Source organism: Rhea americana, unplaced genomic scaffold (genome assembly GCF_003343005.1).
Source record: "Rhea americana isolate MKP2758 unplaced genomic scaffold, rheAme1 scaffold_78, whole genome shotgun sequence".
Taxonomy (NCBI): Eukaryota; Metazoa; Chordata; class Aves; order Rheiformes; family Rheidae; genus Rhea; species Rhea americana.
The window spans coordinates 1,463,828-1,477,395 of NW_028186956.1; the positions used below are offsets into that span (position 1 = coordinate 1,463,828).

At 37.0% G+C, this 13,568-nt stretch overlaps 1 pseudogene; it reads right to left on the bottom strand.

Moving 5' to 3' along the window:
• Positions 1–10,503: 10,503 nt before the first annotated feature.
• LOC146585670 (uncharacterized) lies at positions 10,504–12,289 on the bottom strand (annotated as a pseudogene).
• Between the last annotated feature and the right edge of the window lie 1,279 nt (positions 12,290–13,568).

Sequence of the window (13,568 nt, forward strand, 5' to 3'; positions counted from 1 at the left end):
GTTTTTCAGATAAGTTATGAGTCTGATGACCAATGCCTTTTGCCTAATTACTGACATTACGAAGTTTGCAGTGCAGTTTTAAGACGATCACAGCTAATGATCATACGTATTCTCCCTCTTAGAAATCCAAGAAAATGAAGCATGAGTTGCTCTGTGAAAGGTGACAAAGTCCACCTTCAAGTTTTTAAGCTTGACTGATTAAAAGTAGCTATTCAACTGTGTTGACCCCCAGCTGCTTCAATGGAAAAAGGGCCACAGTTCACATATTTGCATTTGAGATGAGTTAGGATAATGAGTTCTTGCACATAAAATGAATTATGACAAAGATAAATTCCACCTAATTGCAAGGACCTGTTTATGTCTGGAAGAGCTAAATCATGAGAGATGCTGGTTCAGCTCCAGGCTCCTGTCCCATTTTTTAACAAAGTCTGACCATTTGGAGAAGCTGGATTGCATATAGATGTGTGCGTGTGTGTGTGTGTGCATGCATGCATGCAGAGGGTATGTACTTTTTAATGTCTGTTAACTAGTTTTTGAGTATTTTCGCTGAGGTAGTACAGAGACATAAGCAATGAAGCATATGTCTGAATGATGCAATGTTTTTTATTTTTAAAAATCAGGAAATGTCTCATTATTCTTTCTGACAACTAGAGTTTGTCCCAGCCTGCGTCTCTCACCACTCCTTTCTAATTTTTTTTCCAGATCTTAGGAACTATATCCTCCTCAGTTTTCTAAACTTTTCTCATGCTGTACATTAGCCTCATCCACCCATGACATATAAGTCTTGTCTGCATAGGCAAAATGTTGATGCAGCTACTATAGATTAATCATATACTGCGATAAAATATCCCTGGTTGCTATAGCTTATAGTGATGCTTAAAATGAAATAAGCTAAACCTGTAAAAGCATTTCTATAGTTGTATAATTGTTCTGTACCACAGAAAAATAGTTTGAAGAACATCCAAACTACTTTGCTAAAATAAAAATCTTCTTTATCTTATTAGATTGAAAGAATGAAATGTTGCATGAGTTTGTAAAAAATATTTAGCAATGCTTATGGAAAATTGTTTAGGAATTCTAAGGTATATCAGCTTATGATGAATCAGATGAAATAATAACATGTTGAATATTTATGGACTACTAAAGATGCAAAGTGCAAACAAGTTTTGATAAGAAACTAACTGTTTCTTATTTTTTATTGCACGTGGCTTTTAAGATATAGGCCATCACAAACAATTTATACATCATAATTTTCAAAATGTCTAGTTTTGAAAAAGTAAGTAAAATAGAAAATAAAATACAGAGCTGGTAGAAGATAGATGGAAAGCAATAAGTAAAATATTTTTCACTTCCTGTTTGCTCTGGCTTAGATTTACTTTGCCTTGAGTAAAAATGCAATTTTAAGACAAAAATACTCTCCCATTGGTTGGCTGTATTTTTCCTTGTGAGTTTTTTCATTCCTTCCCCCTTCAGGGTGCGTAGTATGTTGACCAACTTGTCCATTTCTTTACAAATGCTGCAGGCCATAACAAAATAATGTTTTTCTGCCAGGGTTGCAAAAAGGAATTTGCAGGAAAGCCATGAAAATAACATACTCTCTTGAAGCAAGAGGAGCACAGTGCACCATGCATGAAATTTTGGTTTCCGTATGTGTTTCTGTTTAAGGAGAAGAAGGATCACATTTCTCATGAGGCAGCTACTGTGCAGCTCATATATTGACCAAAGTATAACTACTGAAAGCAGAAAATTGAATACATAAATACAAACTGGAAATACAGCCTTAAGCACAAAAACCCCCATCAGGTCATAAGTCTTATTTAACATTCATGTCCTAGCTAGTTCTGATATAACCCTATCCTAAAGTCTTTATCGGGCAAAATTCTCATTGCCTGTAAATCAACAAGAGTTTTGCCAATTAGGAAGCATAGACTTGTTCAGTAGTGAATAATTCCCTTGGCAGGTTTGAAATGTATCTGCCYGCTGTGTACTGCAATCTATAAAGCCGCTTTGTTCTTGTAACTCTTTTTTTTCTCTCTTTCTCATATTCTTCTCTTATGCACTACGTCCTCTGATAATTACCAAATCCTCTTTTTCTGCTTCTTGCTAAGTATGAAGCATAAAACTGAAAGCAGGACATACAAAGATAAAGAAACCTGTGTTTTGTCATCTAGTTGCATGAAGAAAAAGGAAAGACAAAACTGCAGTTCTTCAATAGTAGAAAGATCAACTCAGCATACCTATAACAACCTAAACTAGGAATGCCAGGGAGGTAAAACTTTAAAAATTTAGATAGTGATTTATTGTTGCCCTTGTATGTCCTTGGTGTATGAGGCACAATATATGTAGTGAAATACAAAAAATTCTAAGGATTGCATTGAACAATTCTGCACTTGCAGAACTGGGCAGAGCAGAATTTTTCCTAGCTCTAGATTTTATGGACAATCTTTCCAAAAATATAATTGTGTTTTGGTAACCTATTTTTTGTTTGGAGGATTTGTTTTGTTTTGTTTAATAAGTTTTATATCTGACATTTCCTATTGTTTATAGAATGTACAAGACTTATTCAGTGTACTGGGAGCTGAACTCCCAGTTCAGCTGGAGCTGAACTGTACTGGGAGCTGCCAGAGAGTTTCTCGAAGGATCTGCATAAAATTGTTATCTGCTAAATTAAAAACACATGCTGGTAGGACCTGTAACATAGATTCTACGTATCTTTATAGTTTACTCTCAGCTAATTATTTTTGTTGTTACTGAAGGGGCTGTAAGCAAGTCCCAAACAAAGGTAAAATGCGTTCTACCTCTGCGTCCTCCTGGTCTGCCCTCCCACCATATCCAATGGCATTCCAGAAAAAAGTAACTTGATGATTCTATCAAAATGCAAAACATAAAAAGGATATTTAACTTAGATAAAATATGCAATGGAGATGATACTTAAAGGCAGCTTATGAGTTCTCTATTTTAAGTACAAATTGGCACTTTTAAGATGAAGGTGCTCTGTCAATCTATTTCGTAGACCCTTGGGATTTTGTGCCTGTCATTTTGTGATATTTCTATTGCAGAAAATGAAGGTTGATTTCCTGATTGGCTGTAGAACCAAGAAACAATATTTGTGCTCGGGCTCAGTGATTTATGAATGATACACTATTTCTTTCTATCCACCAACTTAACCTCATAGCAGCTTACAAGCTGCAGTACCACAAAGACAGTCGTTATTAGTCTTTTTTAAGTCCAACAGATGCACTTTCTCTTGATTCCTTCTAGCAGCTGATGGTGACAGTAACTATGATGTATACTTTCCCTCCGTGCAAGAGACAGAATTCTCCAGCACAGTTCATCTATCTGATTCCCTTGTAGGCTTTTCACCTACTGCTGTAATTTATTTTTCAGAAAAGCACCTCTCAAAAGTAAAGGTGGATATAGGAATATTGAGTGTGTGTGCATGTGTGCGTGTGTGTAAGGCTTCTTTATATAGCCTTGTTCTACACCTGAAGCTTTTTTCTCTGTTTATAGCATCTCTCTGCTCTCTATCACATTACATCACACATTCTACAGGCAAGATTTATACACTTTCCTACACTGGGTACTGAAAAGTATTGCCCGGTTATAAAGCAAAACAAAACATCGTTCTTAATGAGGATATTACATTATCTGATTACAAATCCTCATGTATAATCTATATGCTCTTTTCTGTTTGGATTGCTATGAGTTAAATCCTTTTTCTAATAGACCTTTCCGGCACCTTGACTGCGGTATTTTTATTGTGATAGTTTATGAAGAGTGGAAATGTTCAGGGTCTTAGTTTTCACTCTTTTTTACTTGTTTATGAACTGGAAATTTTCATATGAAACATTGAATACTGGAAATGGAGAATAAACTAGATCTAAGTAAAATAAGGATGATTCCACTAGTATTTGAAGGCTTAAATGATTCTCCTTCACGTGCTATATATGACTGGTCACAGCACATTCATGTAGAATGTGCTGCATTAAGGTATCAAACCAAAGCAAAAAGTGATCATTACATTTAGAAAGCATTCAGTTTTTGCCTTGTAATTAAGTGACGTTACCTGGTTGGTAGAGTTACGTGTAGTAACTACTTTACGTTCTCCTTAAGTTCTCAAATTTTTTACCCAACTTTCTTGTTGAAATACTTTTTTAAATGTATGTTCTGATATGCAAGCTCATTGCATAAATCGAAGAGCAGAAAGCCCAGACATAAAGAATGTAGTCCCACATTCAGGATTCCCACGCCCTATCTGTGTTTTTGCTGCTTAGGGAAGGAAACTGGGATAACCAGGCTAGAGAGGAACTGGGACATGCTCTGGTCAATCCACGCTGTTCAGATGRCTGGGTACAGAGGTTTCAAGGTGCACTTCTCACATGCTTCCTAAACTGCCTAGATGCAGAACAGGCCACATTTGTAAATGGGCTGCAAGCACATAAGGCACTTATAGTCTAGGCTTTTCAGGGCTGAAGTGGAATATGTGTAGTTAAGTTTGAGCATAAGCATTTCCAACTCTAGYTCCATTTTCCAAAATAATTCTTAGGGCCCTGACTCATGGCATTTTTTGAATGTTTTATCCATTTGTTTAGCACAGCTTATAGTTTCTATGCCAGTGGGCCAATTTATGGAAAGACTAAACTAGTCATGATGAGGGCAGAGAAAAAGGTGGCAGTTATTGCAGTCTCAAGCTGTAGAAAGTCTGGACAGAAGATCACTGTGGACCAGCATCTGGATCGCCTGTTCACGAAGCCTCCCTGTCCTCAGAGGAACATATACGCCTCCTCTCCTCTGCTTGCATCCTTGGTCTCCATGAATGGAAGAGATCAGTATTACCCTTCTGCCACAGCAGTTCCTCTAAAGTATGCCTTCTACTTACATATTTCCTTTCACCTCTTCACTGTTAGCTATACTGATAAGGTCACCCTGCCCAGGCTTGATCCTCTCAGGATGTAATCTGGCAAAAGCAACTAGGATATATTTATCATTTTAAAAGTGTGCTCGCCTAGGTTAAGAAGAATATATACCCTTCACTCTCCTAACAGCMTCCCGTTTGGAAATTCAGTTTCAGAGATGATGTGGATGCTTTTATGACTTTCACAAATGTATACATATAACAACAAATACATTTTTCCAATGTATTTTTCCTTCTCTTTTAGAACCTTKTTCCTTTCTCATATTGTATCTCAGCATCTTGAATATTTTTGCTGTTAACAACGGTGAGACAAAGTTGTGTTTCAGTCAACCTTGCAGCTTTCTCATTTGGATCATGACAAAGTCTATTATTTTCTAGCGGAAGTGACTCCAAGACTCTCAGTTCTGTTTGTAATGTCAGACTTTAAAACTTGACTCTCTCTCATTTACTTTGGACGGTGTCTCAGAGGAAGTGAATGTTTAGTTATTGCTCTCATTTTTACTCAAATTCTCAGTAGTTTTCTCACATAGAGTTCTACATTATGGTAAGAGATTTGTTTGCTTGTTATGTTTACAGTTCTATGTTGAGCTATATTCTTCTATATATTCTACAGCCCTCTAAACTATTTCTATACATAAATCTTCTGTTAGTTTTTCTACAAAATATCACAGAAACATTAACACACTGGTTTCATGGTAGAATTTTTGAACTTGCCAACCTCTAAAAATAATTTCAGAGTGTTTGTAAAGACAGCATGATTCACAGAGAATGGCTTTTAAAGTCCATGAATTTCTTTAAATAGCTTAAAGACCTCCTACTGTGCATTTTATTTGTGAAGTGTAAAATACACTTCGTTCTCTTCAACCAGCTTTTTGCTGTTGTTTTAATCAGTAAAGACACATACGTCATGAAAACTAATAGCAGCCTTTGCARTCTGATATACGTTACATGAAGACTTTGCTTTAAATTGTCTTCAAGTAGCTTTTTATCATCTCTGCTTTTTAACCAGTGGTGGAGGTACACATAAAAACAGCAGGAATCATAATCAGAAAAAAATACCTGTTTTGTATATTCATGAAAATAAAAGCTTTTCCTGTTAGTCAAATTACTGTAGAGGTAGGTATATTTTATTTTAGCTATTCTAATTTCTTTCTTTTATTGATCTTTTTAATACAACCCTCTCTGTGCAACACATTTTACTTTTAAATCTGCTCTCTTTGTCTGATTTTCTCCTATTTTAATCTTACCTTAAACACGTTGCCATCTCGAGCTGCTGTAAACGGGCCAAGTCAATGGAGTTATATTTACACTGCCTTGGAATTTTCCACAGTGTTGTTTAATGTTGTTGCACAACTGTTAAATGTAAAAATTGTATCTTTCCTTCTTTTTCCATAAGTAATTTCCTTTTCTTCAAGGTGTACTTAACATTTGTTAACATTCCACACACTAATCTCGATATATTTCTTATTCTTCATACTCTCCCTTTTTTAGAGTCCAATATTTTAGTGTGACTGTCTTTATGAATAGTCTTTTGAGTGCCTGCAATTTGATGCTATTGCTCTGTGATCAGAAGAATCAAATCTTCACCAACTTTTATCTCATTTATCACATGTATCTTATTTTCTTGGGGATATGTCCAAAGACATGTCTGGTCTTCTTGATTGCTCAGCAGATTTAAAAGGAAATAGCTCTATTTTACCTCCAGAAATAACCTTCCATAATCATTTCATGTTTTTTATTCTAGTCTATGCCAGGGTAATTGAAATCTTCATGATTAATGATCTGCCTCTTTACAAGAATCTTTTATGCATACAAACATTTCCTGACCTGTCTCTTTTTGCATTGGTTTGGATGTTTTTATCCATGTCTTTATAATACAGTTTGTACCTTCTCTATCTTATCTTTTCATCCAGACAGCTCCTGTTGTGGTAAGCCATTCTGCATGTAGAATATATCTTCTCTGATTTTAAAGATATATTGTCTTTCCCTAACACTGTATTACCCTCTTGTTACTATGGTGTTCAATAACTTATTTAGAGTCCTGAGCTAGCTCGCAGTTAACCTACAGTAATTAAGTTATTTTTGTCTAAACACATATGGTTGCAGTTCCACAGTCTTCCTTCTTTATATACCCCACAGAATTCATGTAATAAAAAAAAATCTTGAATTACTTTTCAAAGGAAGAGTTCTCTTCAGTTGTACTTTATTATTTTCATCAGTCTGTGTTTGTTACCTTCATTGTGACATTTGTATTCCTTTTATTTCAACTGCGATCTATAAAAACTGCTGGCCCCGAGCTTGCTGTGGGTACTGCATTTATGGATTGGGATTCTGGTACTTGCAAAGGACTCGTCAGCTTGGACTTATTACAGAACTAGAGGTGGCCAAATCGATATGATCCTTGACTAGCAATGACACGTTCAATGGTCAGTACAGAATTCCCAAAAAAAAGGTCTGAATAGAAAAACAAAATCAAAACCCACAATTGTAGGGAAAGTGGAAGTTAAAACTTCTTTTTAGAGCAGTCATTTAGAGTCAATAGCAGATTTACATGAAGACTAAGTAGAAATTTAAAAAATAAAATGTATTTTTTAATTAAAGTCTTGGGGAATACATCTTGTTTTTGTTTTCTTCTCTGTCTGGCAGTACTGACAATTCTTTTTTTCTTCTGTCCTTTGGTCTTCYTTTGTTCCATATAAAAAAGATGTGTAAGTCTTTGGATTTCTGTTTTATTTTGTTTCATCAGCCATGGTATTTTTTACAGTTGTTAGCAAAAGTCGGAAATAAAAATGTTATTTCTCATGCCRAATGTGAAAATGGTGTGATATCATGTAGACATTACTGACATGCGAAGGTGGCAAGGAGGATAATAAGTGGAGGCAGAGACATGAACTTCAAGATTCATGCTTACACACCTGAGGCAGCTACTTTTATCTGATTGAGCTCTTTCACTTATGAGATCTTGCTATTTCATCACTCMATCCTGTCTTTAATTTGTAATTAAACTGTGAGTATCATTGTCTTTCTGCAGAAATAACTGCAGAAGATACTGGTGAAATAATCATTAAAATCTCTGCCTTTTTCTCACTTTGTCTGAACAAATCCTTATGACTAAAAAYTTCTGCCTTGTGTTTTAAATAAGTTTGTAAATGGTTTCCCTGATGCCTCTAACCTCAACCCTTAAATAAATAAATAAATCACTGTCCTATTGCCCATGTCCTTTCAGCAGAACGTACTCTCTATTAAGATGAACTATTCGTATATCGCTGAATGGCCATATTCACCAGTCCATGAATTTGTAATTTAGCCTGTTTACTGCAGTCCTGGGATGTGTACCGCTTAAAATGTTCACCAGGGACTTTGTCATTTAGCTGTGTCATATTATTATACTGTGTAATGAAACATAACCACATAATGCATGTAAATAACAAAGTGTCAGCTCCCTGTGAAAATATAAAGAGAATATAAAATGTAACTTTCTCAGTCTCAGATAAAACAGCATAGTAATCTTTCGAGAAATGAAAAAGATGGCTTAGTGAAATTCTTCCTCGTTTTTTAATTAAATATAAATGAAAGGAGTAAGCACTTAGTTTCATAATACTTACCAATCCCTGTTACCTACTTGGTTTCTAATTTGTGATTTTTTTTAATATCCTCCTTACATATCGTCCTCTGTTATAAAACACACATTTCTCTACATATCACTCATCTTCCTGGCTCCTTCTTTGCAGCTGTCCTCTTTCTGTCTTCCCTTCCTGTCTTGACATTAAATATTTGTAATTTCCTTTCTTTTCCACTAGCTCGCTCTTGGCACTTAGAACAAGCTAGGCTAAAKGAGAAAATCTACACCCTGGACGTATGTGTGCACACAGCTCCAATTCATTTCCAGGCACACAATTCTAAAGTTCAAGAAATTTTTTACACTCATTTATCCCGATTTGCTTAGCAGTATTCCCCCCGCAATGTATTTTGTGTAGATTCTCCCTTATCACTAACATTAGTTCTCTCCAGTGTTTGCAAATGGACAGGTGCTGCTGATGTACAGCTACTAAACAGATTTTAAAGCATCATTTCACATATACTGAAGAAAAGACTTACAAAAATTAACCAACTAAAAGATCTGTCACATAATCAGGAAGACAAACACACTTTTAAAACCCAACATCGAAAAGCAGAGCACATTGCAAATATACTGAAAGGAAGCAGAGCAAAATGAAATTACAACTGAAGTGGCACTAGAACACACAAAAGGAAGAGTATTTCCACTTTTTGAGATAGGGCAGGGAGTGAAACATTGTCTAACAAACTGCAGATCCAAATGAAATCAAACAAGGATACAGAGACACCAATTACAACTCAAATTCAGAAGCAAAGGAGAACGTAAGCTTATTTCCTACCAGCAAGGTTTCTGGGGGGAAATATAAAGGAATAACACTTTTCTTTTGAGTGAAAAATAACACTTTTTTAATCCAATTTTTTTGTTAGTTTCTTACTTAATATTTCAAATACAGGAGAATGATTTCTGCAGCATTCTCTAAGTATTTGCTCAACTTTCAAAAAACATTTCCTTCCACATTCTTTATTCTTTGCATGTKGCATGAAAATCTAAGTGATTAAGACATGGCCATCGCTTAAGTCAAAACCAATCTTTGAAGTTGTACACTGAAATGCTCATGCCAGATTTGGGATTAAACTGTACCTACTATTTTACATTTCAGGAGACTTTCTTTGCATACTGCCCTACTGTGGAAGCCTAAAATAGGTTTATCAGAAGAGCAGAGCTTTGACTTCCCCTTCACAGTTAGGTCATGCAGGTGGTGGAAGGAAAATAAGCCTTAAACCTGAAACCTAGCCATGAAAAATCCTACATTAACTTACTACTTTTAGAAGTGGGGTGTGCTCCTTATGATCCAGGGAGATACTAAGAATTTGAAACACAGATTTTGTTCTTTGACCTCCCCAGTCARAAGAGTTTTCACGAAGGAGACTGAAACAAACAAACAAACTAGGATTGTGAAGTTACATGAAAAAAGTGCAACTAATGATACAGATCYATCTTCAAATCTTGAATATAAAATATTCATACTATCTTTCTCACAGTAAAATCATAACAGGGTGTGGGAGGAATATCTCTGTGTAAAGTCAAGTAGGTAAATTCAAGAATCTTTCCACAAGCAATTCTTGATAAACAGACTAAATTCATTAATTAAAATATTTATTGTCAATAATTTGTTCATCTTTGATCATAATGCCAGCAGAGCTCTTAAAAATTGCATGAATTGTCTAATCCGATGGAGTGTCTCAAGCATTCTGAACAACAGATTAATCACAGAATCATAGAATYRGTAAGGTTGGAAGGGACCTCTGGAGATCATCTAGTCCAACCTCCCTGCTCAAGCTGGGTCACCTAAAGCATGTTAGACAGGGTTGCATCCACGCAGGCCTTGAAGATCTCCAGAGAAGGAGACTCCACAGCCTCTCTGGGCAACCTGTTCCAGTGCTCCGTCACTCTCACAGGGAGGAAATTCCCCCTCACGGTCAGGCAGAACTTCCTGTGCTTCAATTTCTGCCCATTGCCTCTTGTCCTCTCACACGAGACAACTGAAAAGAGTCTGTCCCTGTCCCCTTGACACCYTCCCTTCAGGTACTTGTACACATTGCTAAGATCCCCCCTCAGTCTTCTCTTCCCCAGGCTGAAGAGGCCCAGCTCTCGCAGCCGTTCCTCAGAGGGCAGGTGCTCCAGGCCTCTGATCATCTTCGTAGCCCTACGCTGGACTCTCTGCAGTAGCTCCATGTCTCTCTTGTACTGGGGAGCCCAGAACTGGACACAGTACTGGAGATGAGGCCTCCCCAGGGCTGAGTAGAGGGGCAGGATCACCTCCCTCRACCTACTGGCAACASTCTTCCTGATGCACCCAAGGAGAYCATTGGCCTTCTTGGCCACAACGGCACATTGCTGGCTCATGGTCAGTGTGTCATCCACCAGCACTCCCAGGTCCTTCTCTGCAGAGCTGCTCTCCAGAAGGTCATCCCTCAGCTTGTACTGGTGCCTAGGGTTATTTTTCCCTAGKKSMRGGACTCTGCACYTGCCCTTGTTGAACTTCATGAGGTTTCTCTGCGCCCAACTCTCTAGCTTGTCTAGGTAATCCTAGTCTAGCTAGTTCTGTATCTGTTCATTTTCTTCTTGTCAGACTTGATGTTTTCTTGTCTGCTTGTAGTCAAATAAATTAAATCTGTCCAGTAAGAAATATCCCTCAACCATTTGGAAGAAAAGGAGAAATCATTTCACATTGTTTAATGTAGCATATAGCTAGCCGCAACTCTTTGGATATTTGATCTTTTGTTCAAAACATACTTCTATTGCCTAGAAGCATTTAGCTAAGCAGACTGATTAAATTAGAGACATAATCAATCATCTCAGTGTTATTTAGACGGGTAGCAAGCAGTTCGTTCCCCAGCACTGTATTTCAGAACAACAAAATATCAAGAAATACCAGCCTCGACATTGCAGCAGACAGCAAACCTATGTTCAGCCTGGTGAAATCATGTAAGTCAGACGGAGCTAAGAACACATATCAAGACTAAGCATGTGACATTTTGTATTCTTGTAGGCTTTAATATATTAATCACCTGCTTCTGAGAACTTAGCTAGATGAATTTTTCATTGTAAACAATTTAAAAGTTGAACCTAGTCTTTTACTTGAATTGCCTGAGAGCAATTATAACTTTAGTATCACAGTCAAGAATTGCCTCAGATACTTTCAGGAATGAACATTTCAACGTATGGTTGCTTGAAGTTGTAACTATCTTCTGTGATCACTCACCCCCCCTTACTCCTTTGCACTGCAGGTCTCCTGAACCATGTGTTTCTCTTCCATCATCTCTCTTCATAAGCAGCAGAGCCTGAAGAAGGGGGAGATTTTGATTCTGTTAAGTAAAAGGTTGAATGGACAAGGAACTTCTGAGAGAAAACTGGCCAGAAGAATTAAAAGAACTGACAGCCTTATTTCTTTCTTCCTTGAAGAACACACATTGCATTTCTTATCATCCGTGTGGGCACTAGCAAGCACTTTACAAGGGAATAACAGGAGTCTCAGTCTTGTAGCAGCAATTGCAAGTTCATCTCACTACTATCTCTCCCAAATATCCTACTTGGGCTTAAGGACAAACCATTTTGTGCACTTACTTCAGCAGCGTGCTGTTGCAGTTCAGTGGACTAAGGAAATAAAGACCACAAACATAACACCATATTGCTAGGTCAATCGACAGATGCTCACTGTGTCCTTGATAAGTTTTAATAGTCACCAGGGGATCACTAAGGAAATATCCCTTGAGGWTTCTGGACGGAGGAATCTCTCTCTGGGACTCATCCATGATTTGGCATTAATTTTGTTTTCAAGAAATCACACAGTAAGGACTAATAGACACCATTGTTTTGAGGCAGTAAAGATGCAGGACTGGGGATCTCCACAAAGAAAGAGACTTTCTCTTGGAAATGGTCTGYATGAGGGAGAGATAACTGGGTAACCAGTAACAGGCTGGAGTCAAACTCTGAAAACTGTTTGACCAGAGCTCAGGGGGACAAAACTGAAGAAGGGAGTCCAGTGGTGGACTCACAGGCCCGCTGGGATACTCTGAAGCATCTAAGGCATAGCCAGGAATAAGCTAAGAAACAACAGGGCATGAAGCAGCTCRCTGGCTGGTCCATTGCGGTGGCAGACCCCTGTGTCTGCAAGCAGGTAGGCATCCCACAGTGATCAAAATAGAAAACCTGCAGGCCATTGCCCAGTTTTCAGCAAAAGAATATTCTGCCATTTCCTTGAGGGAATTACTTCACTTAATTTATTGTTCTGTGAGGGCTATCGCAGTCTGCCAGAACAGTAGTATTGATATGGCCATGTTTTGACAAGCAAAATGAGAAAAACAGAGCACTCACTCCATGTCTGTGTCTGCAGCTCYTTTGACTGCTTTAAGTCATTGTTTTGGTTTTTCTTTTATATTTTTGTTATTTTCTTATTCTATTTTGTATAATATGGAGCAAAGGCAATTGCAACACCTTTATAAATAGGATTTCAGATGACTCCCTATTATATATCTATAGTCAACTTTTTTTCAAGATCCTTTCAGATCCCTTCTTCCCTCAGACAAATCCATAACCTCCATTAGACAAAAATTCTTGTCTATGTGGCTGGCAAAATGAATTCAAGCAATTTTAAAAGATCCTGTAATTGAGAGTAAAATTCCTGTTTGACTAAACATTGCAATCACTAAATCAAAATTCACTAAAAGTGAATACAAAATGGGCCATGGACTTATTTAAAATGATTARTGCATATGCAAATGCATACTAACATTAACAGTATTTACAGTGTCTATCCAGATTTCTCCATTTATGGGTCTGGAGCAGAATTAGGTTATTTATACTACAAAAAACATGAAGTTCGTGTAAGGAAAAAATATGTGATTATTGACTGAAATCTTATAAATTGGTGGCAAATGAAGCTTCAAAAACATGTTGGTAAAAATATATCTTAAATTACAGTGCTGACAAATGTAGTCTAAAGTAAGGTCTGATTACCTGCTACTTCACTCCAAACTGTCATATACTGTGTTTTGAAACATAATCAATAGTATTGACCTCAAGGTGAATTTG